Source organism: Chiloscyllium plagiosum, unplaced genomic scaffold, assembly GCF_037043375.1.
Source record: "Chiloscyllium plagiosum isolate Xiang-an unplaced genomic scaffold, Cpla_swu_hap1 HiC_scaffold_10, whole genome shotgun sequence".
Classification (NCBI taxonomy): domain Eukaryota; kingdom Metazoa; phylum Chordata; class Chondrichthyes; order Orectolobiformes; family Hemiscylliidae; genus Chiloscyllium; species Chiloscyllium plagiosum.
This window is the reverse complement of record NW_028270148.1, coordinates 63,329,062-63,351,410: the sequence shown is the minus strand read 5'-3', so window position 1 is coordinate 63,351,410 and position 22,349 is coordinate 63,329,062. Positions and strand designations below refer to the sequence as shown.

Below are 22,349 nucleotides of genomic sequence, written 5' to 3'. Positions count from 1 at the left end.
AGAATGTGCAAACTCCACACAGACAGTTGCCCAAGGGTGGAATTGAACCTAGATCCCGGCGCTATGAGTCAGCAGTGCTAACCACTGAGCCCCTCATTCTTCTGAATTCCAGCTAGCAAAAGTCCAAGTTATTCAACCACTCCTCATACGACAACCCTTTCATCCTGAAATAAATCTGGTGAACCTTCTCTGAACTACCCACTAGTTTGTGCTGTCAAATTTTCTAAGCTTGACATTCCCGCCTGCATATCAGTGCCTGAGACATTTGGGAGATAAACGATGGAGCTTTGTCAATGCTCCCTCTGGGGTCTCCATTCTTGGCTGCTGGGTTAAGGCAGTGACATCTGGAGGTGCTGGCATTTCACTGCGGAGGTGGTGAAAAAGCTGGAAGTACCTGCCAGTCAAAAGAGAGAGAAGGCCATAGGGCCAGTGGTTAGAAGTGGTGTGTAATGAATGATACACTCTGTGGGGTTACTGTGAAATTTTCCAGTGAAATGAAGCACAGTACATATACGATTAGCAAGCCATGAATGGTTCAATATCCTGCAGGAGTGATCTCAAGTTTCTGGGCCTGGATTCTCGCCTCAAAGATGGCGAGGACCCAAATGTCAGCTACCTCTCCACTTGTACAGGCTTTCTCTTCCCTGTCATCAGTTGTATTCTTTGGTAATGAGAGAAAGGGAGGGATTGAGAGAGATTCAAGTGCCCGGCACTGGTGTTTATGCTGGTGCTGGGCAAAAAGTGACAAGGTCATCCCAGATAAGTGAGTAGGCAGTGCAGAGAGCACGCAGGGCTAATGTTTTGCAAAATGTCACAGGGGCAGAGTAGGCATTTAATGAGGCAGCTTTGAAAAGATACAATGAAAAAACTTGCACAGCCTCATGGAGAAAGTCCCTCCACAAAAACTCAATACAACTCACACTTAAGTCAAAAAATGTAAGATTCAGTCCCTAGTTCCAGTCTCTCCTATAAATCTTTCCCTTACCCTTTAAGCATCCATCTTGATTAAATAACCAATCATTCTTCTAACCAGGCCTAATCTATCTAATCTTTTCTTATACAACTCCTTCATCAAAAGAATCTGTACATTGAACCGTCTTTGCACTTCTAATACAATTGTATCCTTTATTGAGGAAGAAGACTAAACTTTAGAACTAGAATTGGAATTAGAATTAGACTTTATCGTCATGTGTGCTCAAGTATAGGAATACATGAGTACAGTGAAAAGTGTACACGTGTACACCGTGGGCGGCACGGTGGCACAGTGGTTAGCACCGCTGCCTCACAGCGCCAGAGACCAGGGTTCAATTTCCGCCTCAGGGCGACTAACTATGTGGAGTTTGCACATTCTCCCCGAGTCTGCGTGGGTTTCCTCCGGGTGCTCCGGTTTCCTTCCACAGTCCAAAGATGTGCAGGTCAGGTGAATTGGCCAGGCTAAATTGCCCGTAGTATTAGGTAAGGGGTAAACGTATGGGTAGGGTTGCGCTTCGGCGGGGCGGTGTGGACTTGTTGGGCCGAAGGGCCTGTTTCCACACTGTAAGTAATCTAATCTAATTTCAAGTTGCTGTTCCCTAGTACCACCTTGGTTATAAAACCAGAATCTCAAAAAAAACAGCAGAATTAAACAAAAAACAAAAGGTAAGAAAAATGTTCAGATCTCAAAGTCTAAGTCTTATCTTCATAAAGCTTTTTGGAATGATCAACACAGGCACCCAAGCCTAGCCACGGCCTGAAGTCTCAGTCAGCCTGCCACAACCGCCACCACCGCTGGCCCCAAACACCAGGAGGATATCCTTGCTGCCGCCTCCAATCGCCCAGAGGAGCCATGTCTGCTGCCACTACTCAAACCGCCAGAAGGCTGCCGCCATTCCACACACGTTCCACTCTTGCTGCTGTGCCAATTCCAATTAACCTGCTGCAAAAGGTTTGGAAGAAAAGAAAACTGAGAAACAAAAATTAAAGAAGAAGAAAAAGAGCAAAAGTTAATAGAAAGAAAACAGATGGGAGTTGACAAGTCCCCAAGCTCAGGAGCGCTTACATAGCCCTGCTACTCCGCTGCCATCTTGTTCGGTAATGATGACAAACTTCCAGATGTGGTCTCACCAATGTCCTGTACAGCCAAAGCAACACTTCCTTACTTTTATGTTACAATCCTCTCGAAATACATGATAAGATTCCATTTCCATCCTAATCACTTGCTGTATGTACAAACTAACCTCTGTGATCCATGTATCCACCAATATAAATGAATAAATATGACTATGAAGGTATTGAATATGAGGCATTTTTTCAGCCTCAACTGGAGTGTCATGCTCAATTTGGGATTCCACATTTGGAAGGATGTGGAGGCTTTCAAAAGAATGATGAAAAGATTCATAAAGTCAGTGCCAGGGATGAGGAGAAGATAGACCGGAGAAACTGGGACTGTTCTCCTTACAGAAGGCTGAGAGATTTTTTAGATTACTTACAGTGTGGAAACAGGCCCTTCGGCCCAACAAGTCCAAACCGACCCTCCGAAAAGCAACCCTCCCAGACCCATTCCCCTATATTTACCCCTTCACCTAACACTACGGGCAATTTAGCATGGCCAATTCACCTAACCAGCACATTTTTGGACTGTGGGAGGAAACCGGAGCACCCGGAGGAAACCCATGCAGACACTGGGAGAATGTGCAAACTCCACATAGACAGTTGCCTGAGGCGGGAATTGATCCCGGGTCTCTGGTGCTGTGAGGCAGCAGTGCTAACCGCTATTTGATATAGGTGTTTAAAATCATGAGCAGTGTGGATAGCATTAAGAGAAAAAATCTGTTCCCACTGGTTACACAGCCAAGAAGTGTAAAAAAACACAGACTTAAAGTGAATAACAAACTAACCAAAGGCAACATAGAGTAAAACATTATTACATAGCAAGTAGTTAGGACCTGGGGTGCATTAACTGAGTGTGTGGTAAGATTCAGTCGTGGTTTTCAAAAGAACTTAATAATTATAGAACATAGAACATAGAACAGTACATGTTCTATGTTCTATAATTATTAAATTCTCTTGTGAAAACCATGACTGAATCTTAATAATTATCTGAAATGAAACAATTTGTTGGATCATGGAGAAGGATGTTGATCTAGCAGCATTGCTTTTTCAGAGAACTAGCACTGACTTAACAGGTAGATTGGCCTCTTTTGTGCTGCAACTCCTCTCTGATTCAGATACCCTGGTTCCATTGTATGGAATTCCCTTTCTAAACCTTCCACTGGCCTCCCCCTTTATTATTCTCTGTCAAACCTTTGCCATTAACTAAGTTTTCGGTCACTCTGCCTACTATCTGTGTCTTTAGGTCAGATTCTATTTTTGTACTGTTACACTTCTGTGAAAGATATCAAGATACTTCCCATGTTGAAGGCACTACAGAAATGCAAGGTATTGTTATTCTTCTTACACTAATTTGAAAATGATTTTGAATTAGATCTCGTGTATCATGAAGTGTAAGTTTATGTTGCCTTTTTTTAAAAAACTGATAATTCTGCTTCCAAAACAAGCTCTGCAGAATAACAAAAAAATAATTGCTTTTATTTTTCCCTCCTCACACCCCAGTGTGGCTATAAAGCTGGAGCTGAACAAAAGGCTTAGTTCATGAAGCAAAGCAACCAAACTAACCAAGCACAGCTGAAAAGTATTCACTCTGCCATACAATCAGCTCCAATTCTTTGTTCCATTGTAGCTTTTCAGATCAGTTTGTGATGAAGATGGAGGTGGAGGTGGGGAAATGTGGGGAAACTAAGTAAAACAGTGAAGCCCTGGCAGATGGTGCTCAGTGTTTGGCTCCTGCTGGGCTCAGCAGGGCCTACAGCTTAGAGGGTTCAGACCATCAAAAGGACTTCTGCTATTGGGGGAATGGCTATGTCGACAATCCGTCTGCCACATATCATTTTCTTAGCTTTTCTTCATTTGTATTAAATACAACTTGCGATCTGTTTCTGTAGCCTGCACACAGGTCTGCACTGCAAAGAGTTTACTGACTGCTGCAAGATGGAATGGATGGAGCTGGAGATGTTACACAGGTAAGCAAGCTAAGAAAAGGCTAGGCTTAGATCCGTGGATTAGCAACTCCCCGCTGACAAAAACCTTTCCTTTGAAAACAATTAGTTAATTGTTGATGAGCCAGACCCCTCGTGAGTAACTCTGATATATTCCATGCCTTGAGTATAATAAAGAAGCAGTCAGCAAAAGTTCAATTACATTCATTATGTAAAGATTATCATCATGTTATAATGTTCTGTCTTGATTGAGAAATGGTATATCAGAACTCAGGCAATGAGATAATATAACTTTCAACTGCTAAGTGTTGGTATTATTAAAGAGAGTGTTCAAGTTTCTGTGTCCTCACAATGCAGAGTTGTGATAGTTTATCTAAGTGAATGTAGTAAAGAAATTAATGCTGTAGCCAATTTTATAATTGCACACTTTAATAAGTTATAGTAGCTCATTTCTTTTTATAAGTAGGTGAATCAATTAAATAATAGTCAACATTCAATAAAAGGTGCAAAAGTATGCTATTCAAGTACACTCCAAAGTAGAAAACAAGGCAGCAACATTTTATGGAAATAACATGAAAAGGTCACAACCTAACTTTAGAACTATTCAAAATAATCAATTCACCTAAAGTTTTCTTTTGCATTAAAGCTAAACTGTATTACCAAAAAAAGCATTTCTACAGTACTTTCATTGCTTATACGTTCTTAATGTTTATGAATATGAAATTAAAGTTTCTACTGGAAGTTTTTCACTATGCAGCAAATTTGTAAATGTGTAAAAGGTTTATAATTTCATTGCAGTCCCAGAAGACATCTTCACCTGAGTAGTTTGGCTATATTCCAAACAGTAACAATCAAAAGGTACAACACATTCATTCCTGTGAGTGAATAGGCTTATTAACAATCATTACATTTCGTAAAATGTAGGATCATTAATGAGAAAATAAATTGTCCTTTTTCTAACTTAGCTTGTAAGAGCCAGTTTGTTTTGGAACCAACTTTACTGCATTAATGCTAACCAGAAATAAGGATATGGTAAGGTTTAGAATCTTCAGTTTAAACTAACAAAGTTTGCTTAATCTAAAGCTGAGTTGCACAAGTATAATGATTTATTTATGTAAGAGGAAATGGCAGGTACTGCAAAAGGGTGTGCATGCTACATTGCATACAGTGTATGGAGGGCTAATATGGTGGAAATAAATTAAAATAGATTTTCAAATATTGGTGCCAAGAAATAGTTCTATATGGGAATAGGTGAAATTGCTTAAAGCATGGCTTATTTTGCAGCTGCTAGCTATAATAATAGACTGAAATAATGTTGGTCAGAATGATGCTCAATTTTAAGTACTATTCAGTAATGATTGCCTGTTAAAAAGAATTAAAAGTGATGAAGGAAATTTCTCTTCAGTCCACTGCACCTTTTGCAGTCCTTAAGAAATGTCAATTAGCTGCAGCTGGGCACTAAACACCACACAGGAGTCTTGCTGTCTCCTTTATTTTTCATCCAAACAGCATAATAAGATTTACACAATCCATTTTTATAAAACAAATGTGTTAATCTTTCAATTTGTTGCAGCATCTGAAAGTTCAAGGGTCATGACCTTATTTTAAAGGAACAGCTCCCAAGGGTATAAGGGTTCACCAGAAAGACCCTGCAACAATGAGACACGTGCTGGTTAACTGTCATCAGGAAAGCAGTTACGGTTGACCAGTGGGGGTCTGTTACCCTGGAGAGGCTTTGTGAAGAAAAGACACGTGCCAGCTGTCAGAGAGAATCTATTGTGGTGGGTTAGCATGAGCCAGCAGTCCACTGGACTGGGTTACATTGTGAGGCTTAATAAGGAGAGTAATTACTTCTCCATAATAAATCCCCATAATCCAGATATGTATGTAAATGGATGGCAGAACATGTCAAACCATGTACAGATGACATTTACCATGCTGTTAAAACATTAGCTTCATGTTATGCTCCAGCTGTGAAATATGTCTATAAAGGCTGAAAATTACATCTTATATCAGCATTCCTTATTTATTTACCTCGTGAAAATTGAAAGAACATGAGTGAATGGAGGAGATGATCCCTCCTGCAAGTGATTTCTTTGATGTTCAATGAGGTTTAAATTAAATATTTAGCATCATTGTTTCTTTGTAACAAGAGGAAGGACCTGCCAATTTTGTTTTAAACCCGGAAAAAGAATTACGTAGAAACGAGTCAGTGATAATGAAGGTCAGCAGCAGGTCCACAGTTTTTGCAATATTTGTACAAAATAAACAAGTAAATAAGAAGCCTTAGAAGCTGAAATTCTGGGAGGTCAGCTCAGTCAGCAAGAGTGTAGTGGAATAGGGCTTCTAATGACCATCAACCATTAACATAGACAGCATCTAAAATTATAAGAATGTAATTACTATGCAGCCTGAACTTGTAAGGGTACATCAAAAGTGTCAGTGCAATAACCCAAGCCAGTTTTTAGATTAACTGCTGCATTAAATTGAAGTGGCATATAGTCTAGAAAACAGGAATTAATAATATATTTAGTTTATACTGGAAAAGACTTATTTGTCTGTGTTTGTTTTGGAAATATTGGTTAAAGAAAACTTAAAAGAATATGTACTTCTGCAATACTTTATTAAATGCTTCGGAAATGTCCTTAAGACCTTCCTGAATTCCTTTTAAATACAGGCATTGTTGGTTTGCAGATAAACATCAGTGACATTGTGAACACCGATTTCTGAAAACAGCCGTGGAATGAACAATGAGGTAATTTGTTTTTGGTGAGGTTGATTTGGGAGAGGAATTTTGACTATAATGCACTGGAGTCTTCAGCACTCATTTGAATCTCTTTGCTTCGTCTCTGGATCTGATGTGCAACTGTCTCTCAGTCCCGCATGGGTCTAACAGCGTATTTAATGTCACAACCTTCTGATTATGGAGCAACGTTGGAACCCGCTGTAATGTGTTAACTCAGTTGCCATGGTGGAGCAGTGTCTATTTCCTATCCGCCAGTGCAGGACTTTTATTGGTGGTGGGGCAAGCAATCATGGCTAATTCATGGTATTTTACCAGCAGATGGAAATGTCCACACCCAGTACAAATTGGAGCTCATGCTTTTGGTAATTTTCCCCTCTGTTTGTTACCCCTCTCACTCCATTGTACATGAGCCTCATGCCCCTCTCAGGACCTGTCAGCCTGTACCTGGTGAATGTCTGGATTTACCTGAGTGCATGGCAACATGATTCCTGGATGTTGAGGACTATCTGTTATCCCATTAGTGTCCACTGCTCCCATTTGGCACCATTGGGATGCCAGCCATATGATAGCCAGCAACTTTTGGAAGCCGAGTCCATCTCCCAGTTGGGGTGAAAAGTTCAACTCTGAGCCAATCAATGGCTCAATGGCTGGTAAACCGCTGTGGGCCAATCTAGCTAAATGGAGGCAGACTTAACCTTAATTTTCTGAAAACACACATTCTTCAATGAAATTTTAACAGTACAAGAATGTGTCACTGATTGAAAGGAGGTTGGCAAAATACAACAAAATTGAATGTGTTGGTTGCTTCCAGAATGTAATTTAATGACATAATTTTTTTTTCTAAGGAAAAGAATGTGTTGTGCGCTCTAACTGCTGGATAGCTGCAGACTAGATAATCTCTGCAGGCAACTGTGAAGTATTGTCACAATCTCACAATGGTCTACAGAGATTCTGTAGTCTGTTGTCTCTACTAACAGCTTCTTAATGAGAATAACCCTATTAAACTACCGCAAAGGTAATAATAACCGCAATTTAATAACCGCAAAGGTAATAATATTTTTTCAAAAACAAAATGGGAGAATGCCATTATAAAAGAGCTGATACATTCACAGAAACATTGAGATTTGAAATCGGCAATTTCTTAGATTCCAATTTCAAGATCAGATTTTAATTAGAGGGAAAACTAAGCATTTCATCCTCTCTGCTTAAGTTTGAAGATTTACATCATGTTCCAACTGTAATGCTGTGAATTGATGCAAAATGTTGCACACAGTAGATCTGAGTAAAATAGAATCAAATAATCAAATAATAAGATGCTTAAGTGTAATCCATTACACTTCAATGCCATGTCTAAGTTACTTCATTGAAACGTTTATCACATTCACCTAGTTTAGCAGATATAACCAAAACATGCAAAAAAAATTTCACTGACATTGACAGATTTTGAAACATCTGAAAATACAACCCAGAATGGCTGCTGAACTTTTCTGTACTATATTGAATACATAGTCATGTAATTTTCAGTAGTGTTAGCTAATTCAATCTAAAACTTATTGTTCAATCATTATTTTTTAAACAAGTATGCATAACTTCCCTTCACTCTCTTATGTGGAGTAGCCTACAACATGGAATTCCAAAATCTGCTTGATAACATGCTACATTAAAGTCTATCGGTTAAATTCCAAGAATTTGGAGTAAACCATGGGAATGGATAAGAAAGGGTCTGAAAGTAGAAATCAAGATGTGAATGACAGAGGAGTGACATTGTTAGTGAGTTAAAGCATTTAGTGGGTTGGCTCAAGGTTCAATGATTGGATCATGACTATTCCTAATTTATGTTATTCTTGAAATCAGAAATTTTACCAATGCAAAAAGATTAAATTTATATCAGATACCAATCAAATTGACTTGAATTGAACTTTTATTTAATAAATAAATACAGTAAAAAGTATGTCGTCACACCCCAGCACCATTTTGAGGTACAGAAGATATTAACATATAACTAGAATATGACTACAACAGAATTCTTCCTCCCTTCTTGTGTTCTTGACATTTGGTGGGAGGGAGGAGTGTCTCCACAATGGGTTCGGGCCCACCAACACATCACGGTCCATTCCAGGAGTCCCGCTCTGGGGCTGCCGGCGATGTGTCACCAGGTGTACCATACCCGGCCTACCACATCACCCCTGCTGCAATCGCTGGTCCCGTCAATCCACCAGGAGTAATGACTCTGGCCAACCACATCACTGCAGTTGACTGACCTCGACCACAGAGGTGCCCTGCTGTCACCAAACTCTTGAAAGGCGGTGCCGCTTCCACCACATCGAGTCCTGCGCTGGGCCCATCAACGTCAAAGTCGCTTTCTCCGGTGCCATTCTCTCACCGCTGGGCCCACCCTAATTACTGCCAAGATCTCTCTGAGAGCTCACTCTCCCCAAGGAGCCGACTCTTGTCACTGCTGCCGCACATGCTCAAATGGCTGGGCCCGGTCTAGCCTTGCTGAAGACACCGAAAAGGCATTAAAGCAAAATAAAATGAAAGAAAAAAGGAAAAGTGAAAAGCAGAAGTTAAAAAATAAAAGCAGAAACAAAGAAAGCAGACGGAAGCAGATAAGCCCTGGGCCAAGACCTTGGATGCAGCGTCACTACTCCGTTGCCATCTTGGACTTTAGGAAATCTAAGAAAGAAAGTAGAAACAAAACAAGCAATTCAAATTCCAAATGGGCATCCAAGCTGATTGAATAATGGCCAGTAGAAATTTCCACAGAAAAGTGTTAAGTATTGCACATAGCCAAAATGGCTGACACTTCCTCAGCTATGTTCCCGCTACATTTTCCTGCTGCCTGTCAGATCCATGTGCGGCAGTGGTTTCTGAGTCAATGCAAGCCACCACCAGTCATCTTCCTCCTGACAGAGCAGCTTTGTGGGCTTCTGGGACTATGGAGACCTTACAGGCACTTGAAGTTTCAATATTATTTGCGATTTGGATGTTAATTGTTAGGATTTTGATCTTCTTATATTATGCATTTTGTTGCCTTGCTGAATTATTTGTTGATTTAAAACTAGATTCTTTGTTTTAAAGCTTCTTGTTGCATTACTGAAGCTGAAAGTTGTTGAAGTTTTTACTGTTTTAAGTGTTGTTTTCAATGTAAAGTTTTAGTTTCTTTACCAAATGACATCTTCATTGAGATGAATGAAGACATTATTTTTCCAAAATGTCTGGAGGACATCCAAAGGTTTGTGGGTAGGACCTTCTCAAAATGGCTTCATCCAATAAGATTCAACAACTTTTTGACTGTTAAGGATATGCCAGGCTCTAACCTTTATGGTTACATTTTGTAAGGACTAATTGAGCTTCATATATTCATGGTCATGTGTATCAGGAATCTGACTCATTCTAGAGTGCTCTTTACTAGTTTAGAAATCTGCCCACACTGTTATTTATGGTCAGTGACATGCAACTCTGACATCTTCACCAGGGTGCTCCAGGATCCTGAAGCCTTTACTCAACAATCTCCATTATCTGCTGGATATGCATGGTGCTATATGGGAATGGCCAGAACTTCAGGCATATGTAAAAGTGGAAGTCCACTGACTTGATACTTTATTTTTCAAGACTAACAACAATTGCTGTAAGTTGGCTTAATCTCAGCTGGCAACTGTGAGTGTCCAATATTGTCCCCCCACAGTGGTCACTGGGATTATGCTAAGTACAGTAACTTATTTATATAGTGTCAAGAGAACTATGATGATGATTGTTAAATAACAGAGACTGCAGTTATTTTCAGTGCAATTCTTCTGGAATTGATCAAACCAGCAAAGATCAAGGACCCTTATCAACACTGGAGTCAGCGGGAATCGGGATGAATACTGTCAACTGGTTGGAGTCAAATGTAGCATGATGGAAGATGGTCATAGTTGTTGGAGGTCAGCCAAGGATGTTATTGTGACAGTTCCTCAAGATGGTATCTGAACCCTCTTCAGCTCCTTCATCAATGACTTTCCCTCCATCACAATGTCAGTGCTAGGGATGTTTGCTAATGATTGTACAATGGTTAGCATCACTCCCAACTCAAAAATATTTCAGCAGTTAATTGGCAAATGCAGCAAGACCTAGACAACATTCAGACTTGGGAGGTTAAAGGGCAAGCAACATTTGCACCACATAAGTGTCAGGCAATGACCATCTTCAACATTAGAGAATCTAACCAGTGCTCCTTCAAACTCAGTGAAATTTATGTTGCCTATGTTCAACATTCTGGGGGTTACCATTGACCATAAACTGAACTAGACTATCCATAAAAATACTGTGGCAAAAAAACACAGGTAAGAAGCTGAAAATTTTGTAGTAATTAACTTACTCTGACTCCCAAAAGCCTGTCTGCCATCTACAAGGCACAAGCAGGAGTGCACTGAAATACTCCCAACTTACCTGAATGAGGACAACTCCAACAACACCCAAGACACCCAACGTCATCTAGGACAAAGACAAAGCAATCTGTTTAATTGGTATCCCTATCTAATGGCTTTGTTCCCTATACCATTGATGGACAGTGGCAGCAATGGGTGATTTACAAGATATATCGCAACAACTTACCAAGGCTCCCTTCAAACCTGTAACTTCGAGACCCTAAGGACTGCAGCAGTTTGTGAGGGAAATTCCCCATCACCTTCTCTAGGTTAATTGGGGAACAACAATAAATACTAGCCTATCCAGAAACTGTCACATCCCATGAATAACTATAAAAATGGACAAAGGAATTTCAAGCACAGTTTATACCTCTCACACACCAAATATCTAGTAATGTAATGAAATTGCCACTTCCATGGGTGGCAATCATTATCCTCACTCAAAAATTGCTGTGTCACTCAAAAGTTCCCCCAACTCAACACTGCACATTTGATTCAATTTGATTTATCATTGACACGTGTGGAGATACAGTGAAAAGTATTGTTTCTGATAACAGCGAGGAAGAAGCTGTTCTACCAAGCTCTTCCAAAACCAGCTGTCCCAGAAACATAGCACAGAGTGTTCCTTGGAGAACTCCATCCCCTTTCTATGACACTAGGAGTCAAATATAAGTGGGTGTCATAGTGACAGTGTCATAAAGTCATACAGAATGGAAACCTTCTGCTAAACTCATCTATGCCGACCAGGTTTCCCAAACTGAAGCAGCCCATTTGCCTGCATAGGCCTATTTCCCTCTGAACCTTTCCTCTCCATTTTCCTGTCAAAATGTTGTAATCTTACCCACCTTTACCACTTCCTCTGGTAGCTCGTTCCATATAAACACCATTCTCTGTCCCTCAAGTCCCTTTTTAAATCCTTCCCCTCTCACCTTCAATCTTTGCCCTTTAGCTTTGAACTCCCCTCCACTGGGGAACTAACTTTGGCTATTCACTTTATCTATGCTCCTCATGATTTTACAAACCTTTACAATGTCACTCCACAGCCTCCTATGCTCCACAGAAAAAAAGTCCCAGCCTCTACTTATAACTCAAATTTTTCAGTCTTGGTAACATCCTTGGAAATATGTTTTGCACCCTTTCCAGTTTAATAACATCCTTCATATGGCAGGGCAACCAGAATTGGGCACAGTACTCCGAATGTGGCCTTACCAGTGAGTTGTGCAGCCATAACATGATATCTCAACTCCTACGCTCAATAACAAAAACATAAATTGATGAAAAAAGTCAGCAGGTCTGGAAGCAGCTATGAACAGAAATTGATAATAATGTTTCGGGTCCAGTGACCCTTCCTCAGAAGGATTTCTGATTTACAGTATTCGCAGTTCTTTCAGTTTATTTAATCCTATACTCAATGCTCTGGCCGATGAAGGAAAATATGCCAAAATTCCTCTTCACCGTCCAGTCTACCTTCGATACCACTTTCGAGGAAGGTTGAGGTTGTTGGATGAATGGGTAGGTGGGTGTGCAGGCGTGTACAGACAGTCAATCAGTTCATTTCAGGATGGTAGTTAGGTTGGGTCAAGAGGGTAGTTGTGTGGTCAGACAGTGAGCAGTTGGGTGGTATGAGTAGGGATAGAGTTACTTTCAGCCTACCCGCTCACCGATTTGGGAGGGTAGTCATAATATCAGGGGCCGGCTTGCTGATCAGAAGAGGAATCAAGGTGATCAGGAGGGTAGGCGGATGTGTCAGTGTGAGTGATTGAGTTGGGACAGCTGTGTAATTACCCAGGCAAGACACTAAATTTTAATCTGTCTAATGTTTCTAATGTACGTAGCTCAGTCCCAAGTCTCTAACTGTAACTTAAAGCTAGACATATTCACTTTGACTCCCAGGAACAAGGGAATTGCCCATCAGAAGTTGAAATGTCTTGGGTCATTCTCATGGACTTCCACATTTCATGATTTCTACAGAACTCTGATACGCACCTCATTTTTAAGCCTAGTCTCTGATAGCCCAGACATCAAGAGTGAATTATTGTGTTTTGGCTAATTATGGCCCTTCTCACCATCTGGAAGGCTCTTAAATTAAACCTTTTCTTTCGGTGCATGATGCCAATAAGGTCATAAAACATCGGAACAGAAGTAGACTATTTCACCCATCACGTCTGCTCTTCTATTCAATGAGATCATGGCTGCACTGGTAGCTCTCCACTCCACTTTCCTACATTTTCCCATAACACTCGATTCCCTTTATTAATTAAAAATTTATCTGCCTTGAACACACTTTACGACCCAACTTCTACAGCACTCTGCAGTGAAGAATTCCACAGATTCACAAGGCCCGTTAAAAGAAATTCATCTTCATCTCTGTCCTCAATGAGAAACATTTTACTATGAGATTATGCCCTTTGATCCAAGACTCTCCCACAAAATCATCATCTACCCTGTCAAGCCCCCTAAGTATCTCTTTTTTTATAATATGATTATTTCTCCTTCTTCTCAACGCCAACAAATACAGGCCCAATCTTCTCATAAGAAGACATCTCCAAACTGGGGATCAACCTTCTTTGGACTACCTCCAATGTCAGTGTATATTTCCCTAGATAATGGGAACCAAAACTTTTGCTGTGTCCTAGGCATGTCTAAATAGTGGCTTGCATAGTATTAGCAAGACTTTCTGATTTTTATACTTCATTCCCTTTGAAATTGAAGCCAGCATTCCATTTGCCTTTCTTATTACTTGTTGAACTTGTGTGCTAGCTTTTTGTGCTTTATATATGACAGCTCCCAAATCCTTCTCTGTAGCTCTCTGTAGTCTCTTTTAATAAATAATATTCATCACCTCTATTCTTTCTGCTACAGAGCACAACCTCGCATTTTCCCCACATTATATTCCATCTGCCAGGTTGTTGCCCACTCACTTAACTGTTCCAAGGGGCCGATATCCATTTACTTGGTTTATCCCTTTCCTAGAATCATTCTTCTTCACTGGGATATATCTTGATTGTGAGTCATGAATTGTTTTCTTAAATCCCTGCCACTGTTCCTCCAAGGGCTTTTTTGCTACATTTCTTTTCCCACTTTACTCCCGCTAACTCTGCTGTCATTTCTTCATTATTACACTTGTGTAAGTTTTTAGTATAGTTGTTTCCAACCTAAGTTGTCACTTACAAAAAAATAATAAAATCTATCATTTAATGATCACTGTTTCATATAGAATCTTTTACTCCATGCTCCCATATCCTTGTGCTTTGTAATCCTGCATTGCCCCTCTTCCAAGCCTCCTCAACCATTTTTAACTAGTTTAAAGCCCTCTCTACAGCTCTCATTATTTGATTTGCAACAGTACTGGTTCCAGCACAGTTCAAGTGAAACCCATCTGACTGGAACATCATGTCTCACAAACTTGATTGAGCTTTTTGAAGACGTAACAAAGAAGATTGATGAGGGCAGAGCATTAAATGTGATCTATATGGACTTCAGTAAGGCGTTCGACAAGGTTCCCCATGGAAGACTGATTAGCAAGGTTAGATCTCATGGAATACAGGGAGAACTAGCCATTTGGATCCACAACTGGCTCAAAGGTAGAAGACAGAGGGTGGTGGTGGAGGGTTGTTTTTCAGACTGGAGACCTGTGACCAGTGGAGTGCCACAAGGATCAGTGCTGGGTCCTCTACTTTTTGTCATTTACATAAATGATTTGGATGCGAGCATAAGAGGTACAGTTAGTAAGTTTGCAGATGACACCAAAATTGGAAGTGTAGTGGACAGCGAAGAGGGTTACCTCAGATTACAACAGGATCTGGACTAGATGGGCCAATGGGCTGAGATGGAGTTCAGATGGATTTCAGATAAATGTGAGGTGCTGCATTTTGGGAAAGCAAATCTTAGCAGGACTTATACACTTAATGGTAAGGTCCTCAGGAGTGTTGCTGAACAAAGAGACCTTGGAGTGCAGGTTCATAGCTCCTTGAAAGTGGTGTTGCAGGTAGGATAGGATAGTGAAGAAGGCGTTTGGTATACTTTCCTTTATTGGTCAGAGTATTGAGTACAGGAGTTGGGAGGTCATGTTGCAGCTGTACAGGACATTAGTTAGGCCACTGTTGGAATATTGCTTGCAATTCTGGTCTTCTTCCTATTGGAAAGATGTTGTGAAACTTGAAAGGATTCAGAAAAGACTTACAAGGATGTTGCCAGGGTTGGAGGATTTGTGCTATAGGGAGAGGCTGAACAGTCTGGGGCTGTTTTCCCTCGAGCGTTGGAGGCCGAAGGGTGGCATTATAGAGGTTTACAAAATTATGAGGGGCATGAATAGGGTAAATAGGCAAAGTCTTTTCCCTGGGGTCAGGGAGTCCAGAACTAGAGGGCATAGGTTTAGGGTGAGAGGGGAAATATATAAAAGAGACCTAAGGGGCAACTTTTTCACGCAGAGGGTGGTATGTGTATAGAATGAGCTGCCAGAGGATGTGGTAGAGGCTGGTACAATTGCAACATTTAAGAGGTATTTGGATGGGTATATGAATAAGAAGGATTTGGAGGGATATGGGCCGGGTGCTGGCAGGTGGGACTAGATTGGGTTGGGATATCTGGTCAGCATGGAGGGGTTGGACCGAAGGGTCTGTTTCCATGCTGTACATCTCTATGACTCTACCATATTGGTGCCATTGCCCAATAAACTGAAACCAATTCCACCCACACCTCTGAAACATGAGATTAACTCCTGCACTTTATTTTCTCCATGACAGTTTACCCCGGTTCAACTCGTTATCCTGAGATTTTTACCCCAGAGGTTCTGCATTTTAATTTAACTCCTAACTGTTAAAATTCTTTCAGCGGAACCTCTTTCTAGTTCCATCTATGTTGTTGGTATCAATGTGGATGATAACAACTGGGTTGCTCCTGTCCCCCTCTAAGATTATCTCCTTTCGGAGGAGATATTCTTAACTATGGCACCAGGCAGGCAACACAATCTTTGGAGCTCATGCTGGACAGAACCGCATCTATTCCCCTATTTACACAGTCCCATACCACTATAACATTACTGTTTCCTCCCTCCACTTGAATAGCTCTCTGTGTCACACTGCTATGGTCAGTTCACTCATTCTCTCTACAGTCTCTACTCTCATCCACTCAACTTGCAAGAATCACGTAACTGTTGACCAATTGTAGGGGCTGAGGTTGTTCCAATATGACCCCTTGCATCCTCAACTGCAGTCACAGCATCCTGTCTGTGACCATGGACTAATTTGAAGTTGAATTACCTAGACTGAGATGTGTGACTACCTTCTGGAGCAAACTATCCACGTATGTTTCCCTTTTCCTGGTGTAACACAATATCTGCAGTTCAGAATCCAGCTCCTCAACTCAATTCCAAAGCTCCTTGAGCTGAGAACACTGCAGATGATTTGGCTCTGGATAAATTTGGTGTCCAGCAGCTCCTACACGCTGCAGCTGCAGCACATTACCCAAGGTCAATGTCTAAATCTGATATTAACTCAAAAATTGAACTTGTAAAGGATACATAGGTTGAATCTTGACTTTGAACCAAAATCCCAGATATACATACTCATCTGAATGTGCATTTTGAATATGCATTTTAAAAATTATTATAAAACTGATTATTGTCTAAAGTAACCAAGAAATGTTTCTGTACAGTTTACTGAAGTTTATTTTGTTATTTTAAAATTGTGTTAATCATCGCTGGTAGACAAGACGCTGACTATAAATATTTACCTTGTGGTGATTAAACTCACTTTCAGCTGTGTTGATAAAAATGCACAGGATTACCACAACTAAATATATCAAATAATTTTTTAATGGAATGTTTAAGTTTAAAAAGTTGCAGGCCGATCAGATTGATGCATGAAAGATTTAACATTCAGCGTTATGTCAATGCATTTGAATAGAATCTTGACCAAAAGTGAAACATTTCGCAATTCTAGAGCAGTTTGCTCCAGATGATCAATTGTACTGAAGCTTTAAAAACTCCTGGGTAAGTTGCTCAGTAGATTTCCTGTTGTAATTCATACATATGAATAGTAGGCAGATAAAGGATTTCATTTCACATTTATCACTGTTATTATCCTGATATGTGTAAATTGAGGTTTCTTTCAGCATTTGCACGCAAAGAATGTAATGCTTATCATAAAAGATGTGAAACACATTATTTGGTTGAGATTGAATAGAGATCATTGCACTCGAATCAGCTGGTAAATATAAAGTACTCTGAGCTCCTCAGTCAGTGACAGCAGTTTTTCTGATGTCGCAGATACTGCATCAGGAACTGATTGGATAATATTCAGACACCATCAGTTCTTAATGCATTGCCTTCAGCATCTAAACAAGCATCAGTGAACCAGTGCAAAGGGACTCTGATTTTTTTCTATTTTACTGTGGCTAGTCTTTTGTTGTAAATCTCCTGCAAGAAAGGGCTGATTGGAAAACATTTGCATCCTGCTCCAACAGTTGTACTGGTGTAGTAAAAGCAGCGGCAGAGGCAATTGTACAGTTATCAACCCTGACCTTCCCTCTAAATTAGTAGAAATATTGGTCTGTGTTTTAAAGTATGATGTACGTAAAAAATAACACTGACTTCAGACTGGGAAGTTTTGCAATGACATGCATGTATGTAAGAGAGACTCTGACAAAAAAGTTGTGGCAAATAATTCCAGTTGACAGTAATTATTTATTCATTTCTTCAGAAGACATTACAATCGAAACAGAACAGAAATGGTTTTGTGACAACTGTGCTTTTGTGTGCTGTCATTTTTATAAAAACACGATGATATACTTTGTTAATAAGTTTATTCAAAAATTAATAAGTAAAGATTATTTGTTGAATATTGAATCACCCTAAGACATGATATTCCATCAATTCATTGTGTGGCCAAATTATGAATGTCTGATTCAACCAACTGTCCAAGAAGAGAAAAGTCAATTTGTTCATGACAGTTCTATTCCTCACTTCATAATGTGTAAAGGTTAACACTTTGAGGAATTCATCTTTAATATTTTGTTTGATTATTGATCAAGTCTACATTATTCATCTCTGTGACACTAGCTAATTTTTGGTTTGCTTTGTTAGCAGTCATTAGTTTCAAACAAATGCTTTCATCCCTGGGGTAAAAAAAGATTTAAAATGTTATTGGACTCACAGAAAATATGCGGCAACACTAAATAAAACAGAAATAATGAATTTAAAAAACTCTCATTTATCAATGGTTATGAATAAAGGTTATATAAGTAGCAGTAAAATTGATCAATTAATACTCAAATCTATGCAAGTTAATCCTCTCTCCTCCCAAATTTGAGTGTACCTAAGGTGCTGGTACAGGATGCAGCCATGCAATGGGACTCTTTCTCCTCTAGGTCTCTTCTTGGTTTCTGCAGAGTTGTTTAACCAGGGTGTCAATACTGATGATGTCATCAGACCCGTGATCATTTTTGTTTCAGTGACTCGCCATTTCCCATATCGAAAGCTGTGGATACTGGAGATTGGAAATAAAAGTTTGAAATAAAGTTTTACAGCATTTTCTGTTTTTATTTTTCTTCTGGGTGTTATTTTGCCTCCTCAAAAGAGTTGTTTAACATCAAGACATGAAGGCAGGAGAGCCCAGACATTATTTTAACTGTGTCACCAATGGCCCAATGGGGACATTTAATATAAAATCAGTTGGTGTGTTTCACTTTGACAGAGAAGCACTTTGTAAAAATCACAATTCTTATTTGCCATTTTGGTGAAGGTCATAAAATTGGTGTTCTCCTCTGCTGTAATATTCAATTAAGTCCAGGAGATGCTCACCACATTTTGCATCACAAGTTCTGTTAGTCAGGAAGTCGTTCTTCAGATTTAGTGTACATGTATTTGATTTAAAATTCTAAATGCTGATATAGTAGTATACAGTTCTCCATCTTCTGTAATTAAAAAAGTCCATGACAGAAAGCTGTTCAAACTTGAATGTGAAAGCCCCCATACAATAAAACAGTGTTAGTCTTTTAGCATACAATAGTTTCAGATCAGAGGAAGATACAGATCTGCTCAGAGAAACTGTTTGTTGTTGTTTATGGGAATATAAAGGTGTGAGAGATATTAGTCTAATAGGTTGGTGTGAACTCTATCCGACCTGAGAGCTGAAATTTGTCTCAAGAGATTACAAAACTGTGAAACAATCTCATTTGTTACGCTTGTGAACCAGATTTCCTGGCCTATCTATGACCATTTCTGATTGGAATTGAGGCAACTTCAGGATAGAATTGGGACAATCTCTGCAACTTCACCAATTTTCAGACACAAGAAATGCCTATCGCACTTCATGACAGTTTAATATTTCTTGAAAGATTGAAGCCGCTTGACAATTCTTGACAGCTTGACACTTCTTGACACGTAGGCTCGTTCTAAGAGGTTTATGCATCTTTTGTGCACACTCTACTCCAAAGTTAATAATCTCAAAAGGCATATGATGCTCCTCCAAAAAATGTTGACCCCACCCTGTTCCAAAGGATACCTGACCCTGCCTTCAGGTTGTCCAGGAAGGATGTGATAGCAATAGAGGAGGTACAGAGAAGTTTCACCTGGATGTTGCCTGGGATGGAGAAATTGAGCTATAAGGAGAGACTATAAGGCTTGGATTGTTTTATTGTTAAGAGTAGAGAAGAATGAGGGGGACATGATTGAGGTGTCTCGGATTATGAGGGGTAAGAACAGGGTGAAGAGAGAACAGCTGTTCCCTTTGATTGAGGGGTCAATCATGAGGGGGCATAGGTTGAGGATAAGGGGCATAAGATTCAGAGGGGATTTAGGAAAAAGCTTTTTCACTCAGGGGATGATGGGAATTTGGAATACACTGTTTGGGAGGGTGATGGAAGCTGGAAACCTTACAATCTTGCAAAAAAATTGGGTGAGTATTTTAAATATCATAACATTCAAGGATATGGGACAAGTGCAGGAAATTGGGATTATTACACTTTTAGTGATAGTTATGTCAGAGCAGACCCAATGGGCCAAAGGGTCTTTGCTGCACTATCTGAATCTCTGAGTCCAGAGCCAAATCCATGGGGATTCCTCAGCCCTTTACAGGAGGACTCTTGGTATCCAAAAACAATGCACTAAGAACAGACTTACTCTTAGCTAGTCACTATATTCCATAATCTCCAGATTCCAAGTACCAGACACCAGGAACTCAAATCAAATTTAAATGGAGGTAGTCAATCATTAAAAGGCTAGCTGCCTATTTAAATAGTGCAAGTGTGAACCACAGCCAACCCCCCAATCTTGCTCCCCAAAAATAGGAAATGCCCATTTTGGTGCAGGTCTGAGGATTCTGACATCTTCTAGCAATATTGCCCTGGTGCAGATGATCTCCTTTATGGTGAAAATCTGGAATTTAGTATTTGCTATTGGTGATTGTTAACCAATGGCGACAATTATCAATTGGATTTGCTATATGCCATGAAGTACAAGATATACAAGATGAACACTGAAAAGTTAAATAGCAATGTTTAGAGAGAATTTAAGTCTTCAACTAGCACAAAAACAGAGAATGCTGGAGAAACTCAGCAGGTCTGGCAGCACCTTTTGAGAGAAAAACAAAGTTAACGTTTCGAGTCCAGTGACTTTCTTCCCCATATATTCCTTTAATTCCAAATATGTGAAGTGAGAACACACTGCACTAACATTAACAACTTTCTGAATATGCAGAATTGGACATTTTATTTGTATTACAAAACATGCAAAGGATTGATTTTGAGGTTTAAGGAATATTCAGGTATGGTCACAACAAGTCTTTGCTTTGTGAAAGAAACCATATCTCAGTCCATCAAAAATAAAATTTGCAATATTTATTTGTTACAAATCATTCATGTGATGCGAGCAATATTGACTTGGCCAGCATTAATTGTCTATACCGAGCTGCCCTTGACAAGGCTGTTGTGAGCTGCTTTCTTGAACCATTACATTCCATTTCCTGTAGGTAGACCCACAATGCTGGTTGAGTTCCAGGATTTTAACCCAGTGATAGTGGAGGAAAGGTGATATATTTCCAAGTCAGATTGGTGAGTGTCTTGGAGGGGAACTTACAGGTGGTGGTGTTCCCATGTTGTTTTGTTGGTTCAGAGCTTTGCCTAACCTAAACATTGATTAAAACGTTTAGAAGATTTTGCAGGATTTTCCACTATTTCCATTCTTTCAGGTGAGTAAAGCCATGGAACAGATATTACCATCTCCTGACAATTGGAGGTCAAATGTACCCTGAGAGATATACATTGGGAGGCTGATTTGAAATTCAATGCACTGACTACCTGGAAACTTTAAACTTCAAATTGTCATTTACTGACATTTAGAACCCTCCAAAGTTCCCAGTACTGAGTAAGGGCTGAAGGCTTTTGATGGTTCCAACTTATTTACCTGACCTGGGCAAAATTAGAGAGATTAATCACTTCCAAAGCTATCCTAACCATGCCCACCAACTTGCCCTCTCACTCCTGATGCCTAATTCTCCTGGCACTAATCACCCCACTTCATCTGACCTTTGCCCTGACCATAACTAGCTGTGGCCAGCTGCCACCTTGCCACCTTCACCTACTCACCTGCTACCTTCCTCCCTCACCCACCTAGCCTATACATTCATCCTCTCTCAGCAGCTTATCAAAGAGACTTGGCGATTATTAAATTTAACAGCCAGAATACAGCAGCAGCTATGGCCACAAAAATGGAGCATAGATTCACTTGATGCTGCTTGCAATGATTTGCTATATCACATCTGTTAGATTTTAGATCAAGATTTAGGTTTTATTGTCAGATGTACTCAAGTACAGGGTATAAAAGTACAGTGGAAAATGTACAATCTCGCTAAAAGGTGCCACCTTAGGTACAAAGTACCTAGGTACAAAACCTTAGTTTCAATACCTTAGTTACAGAAATAGAAAAGTAAAGAAATAGGTTAAAATGTTCAGCACTACGGTCTTCTTTGCATAAAAATAGAAAAATAAGGAAATAAAGTTAAAATGTCAAACATTTCAGTCCTATCTTGAGCCTGCAAATGCTCCAAGCTGGACTTCCCCAAGAGGTCTCACTCGCCTCCATGCTGAGCGTGCTTTTACCCATGCTGGGCTAACACCTGCCCAGGAACGCAAGGCTTTGCCACTCACAAGGCTTCAGCACCA

The 22,349-nt window shown here is 39.9% G+C and overlaps 1 long non-coding RNA gene across 5 annotated transcripts in view; it reads left to right on the top strand.

Annotated features, from left to right (window-relative positions):
* LOC122553226 (uncharacterized) overlaps positions 1–15,463 on the top strand; it is a 60,156-nt gene extending 44,693 nt beyond the window's left edge. For 2 of the 5 annotated variants that reach the window (XR_015758456.1, XR_015758454.1), the window contains exons 3-5: positions 3,981–4,058; positions 4,833–4,911; positions 6,729–10,242. This is a non-coding gene — a long non-coding RNA (uncharacterized LOC122553226). The other 3 variants (XR_015758455.1, XR_015758457.1, XR_015758458.1) reach the window with 3 other exon arrangements.
* The last annotated feature ends 6,886 nt before the right edge of the window (positions 15,464–22,349 follow it).